We start from the raw sequence: 6690 nt of genomic DNA, 5'->3' as shown, positions 1-6690 counted from the left end.
CTGTTGTCCTTAATCTCTGTTGTCCTTAATCTCTGTTGTCCTTATTCTATGTTGTCCTTATTCTCTGTTGTCCTTATTCTCTGTTGTCCTTAATCTCTGTTGTCCTTATTCTCTGTTGTCCTTATTCTCTGTTGTCCTTATTCTATGTTGTCCTTAATCTCTGTTGTCCTTATTCTATGTTGTCCTTATTCTATGTTGTCCTTATTCTATGTTGTCCTTATTCTCTGTTGTCCTTATTCTATGTTGTCCTTATTCTATGTTGTCCTTATTCTATGTTGTCCTTATTCTCTGTTGTCCTTAATCTATGTTGTCCTTATTCTCTGTTGTCCTTATTCTCTGTTGTCCTTAATCTCTGTTGTCCTTAATCTATGTTGTCCTTATTCTCTGTTGTCCTTAATCTATGTTGTCCTTATTCTCTGTTGTCCTTATTCTCTGTTGTCCTTAATCTCTGTTGTCCTTATTCTATGTTGTCCTTATTCTATGTTGTCCTTATTCTCTGTTGTCCTTAATCTATGTTGTCCTTATTCTCTGTTGTCCTTAATCTATGTTGTCCTTATTCTCTGTTGTCCTTAATCTATGTTGTCCTTATTCTCTGTTGTCCTTAATCTATGTTGTCCTTATTCTCTGTTGTCCTTAATCTATGTTGTCCTTATTCTATGTTGTCCTTATTCTCTGTTGTCCTTAATCTCTGTTGTCCTTATTCTCTGTTGTCCTTATTCTCTGTTGTCCTTAATCTATGTTGTCCTTATTCTATGTTGTCCTTAATCTATGTTGTCCTTATTCTATGTTGTCCTTATTCTCTGTTGTCCTTAATCTATGTTGTCCTTAATCTCTGTTGTCCTTAATCTATGTTGTCCTTAATCTCTGTTGTCCTTATTCTCTGTTGTCCTTATTCTATGTTGTCCTTATTCTATGTTGTCCTTATTCTCTGTTGTCCTTAATCTATGTTGTCCTTATTCTATGTTGTCCTTATTCTATGTTGTCCTTATTCTATGTTGTCCTTAATCTCTGTTGTCCTTATTCTATGTTGTCCTTATTCTATGTTGTCCCTCTCTGGAGGCCCACTGGTATTAACATTACAGCTGAAGGCTTTCTTGTCTGCTATCTGTCTGACCGACGTTGAGAAACCCTGGACGACTCTGCTGGTGTGTGTCAGCATTCAAATGAGACATGCAGCATCATCATTAGTGGGAGTCACAGAGGTGAAGTGGGAATGTGTGTTTGTTTGTGTGTCAGTTTGCTGGTCAGTGAAATGTGAGTATGTGTGTGTCTGAGTGGGAAGATGGCAGTGTGGACGAACCGCTCGATACCAAACAGGAAAAGGAAACTAAAGTAAGAGTAGAGTTGGTGTGTGTGTCTGAGTGGGAAGATGGCAGTGTGGACGAACCGCTCGATAGCAAACAGGAAAAGGAAACTAAAGTAAGAGTAGAGTTGGTGTGTGTGTCTGAGTGTCTAGACCTGATTGCTACGCTGCACAACTCTCCTTTTTTAGATTCTCATCTGACACACAGCAGGGTTCCTCTCTCTTTCTCTTTCCCACTTTCTGTCCCTCTCTGATTCTTTCTTTCTCCCCCTCTCCTTCTCTTCTATCATGTCCTATTGGACAGTGTGTGTACATGCGTGTGTGTGAAGACTACTTCTTCTCTAAGCTGAGAAACTGAGATATAATTTCTCTAAACAAGGTTCTGGGCGTACTGCCAAATTGCAGATACTGATAGTGAGGATTCATTCAGTCAGTCACTTGCATGAACATAGAAATGGGTTATTAGAAAAACACAAAAACAAAAATGTCCACCTTAGCCTCCTAACCCCCTAGCCTCCTAACCTCCTAACCCCCTAGCCTCCTAACCTCCTAACCCCCTAGCCTCCTAACCTCCTAACTCCCTAGCCTCCTAACCCCCTAGCCTTCTAGCCTTCTAACCCCCTAGTCTTCTAGCCTCCTAGATCCATAACCTCCTAGCCTCCTAACCCCCTAGCCTCCCAACACTAGCCTCCTAACCCCCTAGCCTCCCAACACTCTATCCTCTCAACACTCTAGCCTCCCAACACTCTAGCCTCCCAACACTCTATCCTCTGAACACTCTATCCTCTGAACACTCTAGCCTCCTAACCTCCTAGCCTCCTAGACCCCTAGCCTCCCAACACTCTAGCCTCCCAATACTCTATCCTCTCAACACTCTAGCCTCCTAACCTCCTAGCCTCCTAGACCCCTAGCCTCTCAACACTCTAGCCTCCTAACCTCCTAGACCCCTAGCCGTTCCACTTGATCTATTCCTGATTAGTCAACTAATCCCCAAGCCATTGACTTGTTGAATCAGGTGCGTTAGTTCAGGGAGTGTATTCATAAAGTGTCTTTGAATAGGAGCAGGACTCTAAAGTACAACCAATATTTTGCTATGCAACCAGCAGTTTAACAATGGGAGCACTGTGCAACTATGAACAAAACTCTCCCAGATAATGATTGTTGTAATGATAAGGCTTGGCTGTAGCGTTGTTTCAGAGTGCCCTAGAGAAACAAGTGAGTGCAGATCCGTTAGCATCCTGGTTCCACCATTACTACAGTGAAAACGTCTTGCTTCTATCCCAACCAGGTCAAATGATCTGACCCATATTACCAGCACAACATCTGTATCTTCTATAGAGGATCGTATCACCGCAGAACATCTGTATCTTCTATAGAGGATCTCTGTATCTTCTATAGAGGATCGCTGGACCGCACAACATCTGTATCTTCTATAGAGGATCTGTATCTTCTATAGAGGATCCGCAGAACATCTGTATCTTCTATAGAGGATCGCCGGGACCGCACAACATCTGTATCTTCTATAGAGGATCGCCGGGACCGCAGAACATCTGTATCTTCTATAGAGGATCGCTGGGACCGCACAACATCTGTATCTTCTATAGAGGATCGCCGGGACCGCAGAACATCTGTATCTTCTATAGAGGATCGCTGTGACCGCACAACATCTGTATCTTCTATAGAGGATCGCTGGGACCGCAGAACATCTGTATCTTCTATAGAGGATCGCCGGGACCGCAGAACATCTGTATCTTCTATAGAGGATCGCTGTGACCGCACAACATCTGTATCTTCTATAGAGGATCGCCGGGACCGCAGAACATCTGTATCTTCTATAGAGGATCGCCGGGACCGCAGAACATCTGTATCTTCTATAGAGGATCGCCGGGACCGCACAACATCTGTATCTTCTATAGAGGATCGCCGGGACCGCACAACATCTGTATCTTCTATAGAGGACCGCAGAACATCTGTATCTTCTATAGAGGATCGCCGGGACCGCAGAACATCTGTATCTTCTATAGAGGATCGCCGGGACCGCACAACATCTGTATCTTCTATAGAGGATCGCCGGGACCGCAGAACATCTGTATCTTCTATAGAGGATCTGTATCTGTGACCGCACAACATCTGTATCTTCTATAGAGGATTCTGTATCTTCTATAGAGGATCGCTGGGACCGCACAACATCTGTATCTTCTATAGAGGATCGCCGGGACCGCACAACATCTGTATCTTCTATAGAGGATCGCCGGGACCGCAGAACATCTGTATCTTCTATAGCGGATCGCCGGGACCGCACAACATCTGTATCTTCTATAGAGGATCGCCGGGACCGCACAACATCTGTATCTTCTATAGAGGATCGCCGGGACCGCACAACATCTGTATCTTCTATAGAGGATCGCCGGGACCGCACAACATCTGTATCTTCTATAGAGGATCGCCGGGACCGCAGAACATCTGTATCTTCTATAGAGGACATCACAACATCTGTATCTTCTATAGAGGATCGCTGGGACCGCAGAACATCTGTATCTTCTATAGACCGACCGCAGAACATCTGTATCTTCTATAGAGGATCGCTGGGCCGCACAACATCTGTATCTTCTATAGAGGATCGCACAACATCTGTATCTTCTATAGGACCGCAGAACATCTGTATCTTCTATAGAGGATCGCTGTGACCGCACAACATCTGTATCTTCTATAGAGGATCGCCGGGACCGCACAACATCTGTATCTTCTATAGAGGATCGCCGAGACCGCACAACATCTGTATCTTCTATAGGGATCGCCGGGACCGCACAACATCTGTATCTTCTATAGAGGATCTGCTATCTGTATCTTCTATAGAGGATCGCTGGGACCGCACAACATCTGTATCTTCTATAGAGGATCGCCGGGACCGCACAACATCTGTATCTTCTATAGAGGATCGCTGGGACCGCAGAACATCTGTATCTTCTATAGCGGATCGCCGAGGATCGCAGAACATCTGTATCTTCTATAGAGGATCTGTATCTTCTATAGAGGATGACCGCACAACATCTGTATCATAGCATCTGTCTGTATCTTCTATAGAGGATCGCTGGGACCGCACCGCAACATCTGTATCTTCTATAGAGGATCGCTGAGACAGCACAACATCTGTATCTTCTATAGAGGATCGCTGTGGCCGCACAACATCTGTATCTTCTATAGCGGATCGCCGGGACCGCACAACATCTGTATCTTCTATAGAGGATCGCCGGGACCGCAGAACATCTGTATCTTCTATAGAGGATCGCCGTGACCGCACAACATCTGTATCTTCTATAGCGGATCGCTAATTGACCGCATTGACATGTGTATCTTCTACATCTCTGTATCTTCTATAGAGGATCGCCCGCAGAACATCTGTATCTGTCTATAGACCCGCACAACATCTGTATCTTCTATAGAGGATCGCCGAGACCGCACAACATCTGTATCTTCTATAGAGGATCGCCCGCAGAACATCTGTACTGTGTATACATCTGTATCTTCTATAGAGGATCGCCGTGACCGCACAACATCTGTATCTTCTGTAGTGGAGTCTGTATCTTCTATAGTATGGATCGGACCGCAGTTTCTCATCTGTATCTTCTATAGATGTGGATCTGTGTGTTCTATAGAGACAGTACAACATCTGTATCTTCTATAGAGGATTTGTATCTTCTATAGACCATGACCGCACAACATCTGTATCTTCTATAGAGGATCTGCGAGGACCGCAGAACATCTGTATCTTCTATAGAGGACCATGTTCATCGCTTCTATAGTGACCGCAGACAGTAACATCTGTATCTTCTATAGAGGAGGATTTCTCCCCTCTGACAACATCCGCACCATTTCTTCTATAGAGGACTCGGGACCGACTACAACATCTGTATCTTCTATAGCGGATCGCCGGGACCGCACAACATCTGTATCTTCTATAGAGGATCGCCGGGACCGCACAACATCTGTATCTTCTATAGCGGATCGCCGGGACCGCACAACATCTGTATCTTCTATAGCGGATCTTTAATTGAACCATTGACGTGCTCCAGGGGATTCCTTTAGAATGTCATCTACCAAACCACCTGTCCTCTGATCTGTCTGTTTCTTCCTCAACCAGCTGATTGATACATGTCATATTGTGCGTGTGGAAGCATCTTCAAACAGTTCTCAATTTTTCCTCTGTTAATGAGGTTGCATCATCTGCTGCATTTGTCTGTGTATCTCCTCTGTGTATGTGTGTGTGTGTGTGTGTGTGCGTGTGTGTGTGTGTGTGTGTGTTTCTCCTATGTGTGTGTGTGTTTCTCCTCTGTGTGTGTGTGTATGTGTGTGTGTGTGTGTTTCTCCTCTGTGTATGTGTGTGTGTGTTTCTCCTCTGTGTGTGTGTGTTTCTCCTCTGTGTATCTCCTCTCTGTGTGTATGTGTGTGTGTGTTTCTCCTCTGTGTGTGTGTGTTTCTCCTCTGTGTGTGTGTGTGTGTGTGTGTATCTCCTCTCTATCTGTGTGTGTTTGTGTGTGTATCTACTGCTTTGTTTCATTTCGTCACACTAACTTTTCTGTTCTTTCATCTCCTTCTTTCAGATTGAACTGTGCTGCGTCGCTCCAGGCTCTGTTAGTTACTGATTTACTTTCTCCCCTCTGACTAATGAGACCATGTTCCTCTCCATTTCTCCCCTCTGACTAATGAGACCATGTTCCTCTCCATGTTCCTCTCCATTTCTCCCCTCTGACTAATGAGACCATGTTCCTCTCCATTTCTCCCCTCTGACTAATGAGACCATGTACCTCTCCATTTCTCCCCTCTGACTAATGAGACCATGTACCTCTCCATTTCTCCCCTCTAACTAATGAGACCATGTACCTCTCCATTTCTCCCCTCTGACTAATGAGATCATGTTCCTCTCCATTTCTCCCCTCTGACTAATGAGACCATGTACCTCTCCATTTCTCCCCTCTGACTAATGAGACCATGTTCCTCTCCATTTCTCCCCTCTGACTAATGAGACCATGTTCCTCTCCATTTCTCCCCTCTGACTAATGAGACCATGTACCTCTCCATTTCTCCCCTCTAACTAATGAGACCATGTACCTCTCCATTTCTCCCCTCTGACTAATGAGATCATGTTCCTTTCCATTTCTCCCCTCTGACTAATGAGACCATGTACCTCTCCATTTCTCCCCTCTGACTAATGAGACCATGTTCCTCTCCATCTCCATTTCTCCCTCCCCTCTGACTAATGAGACCATGTTCCTCTCCATTTCTCCCCTCTGACTAATGAGATCATGTTCCTCTCCATTTCTCCCCTCTGACTAATGAGACCATGTTCCTCTCCATTTCTCCCCTCTGACTAATGAGACCATGTACCT

The sequence above is a fragment of the Oncorhynchus keta genome, unplaced genomic scaffold (genome assembly GCF_023373465.1).
Source record: "Oncorhynchus keta strain PuntledgeMale-10-30-2019 unplaced genomic scaffold, Oket_V2 Un_contig_23053_pilon_pilon, whole genome shotgun sequence".
NCBI lineage: Eukaryota > Metazoa > Chordata > Actinopteri > Salmoniformes > Salmonidae > Oncorhynchus > Oncorhynchus keta.
This window is presented reverse-complemented; position numbering follows the sequence as displayed.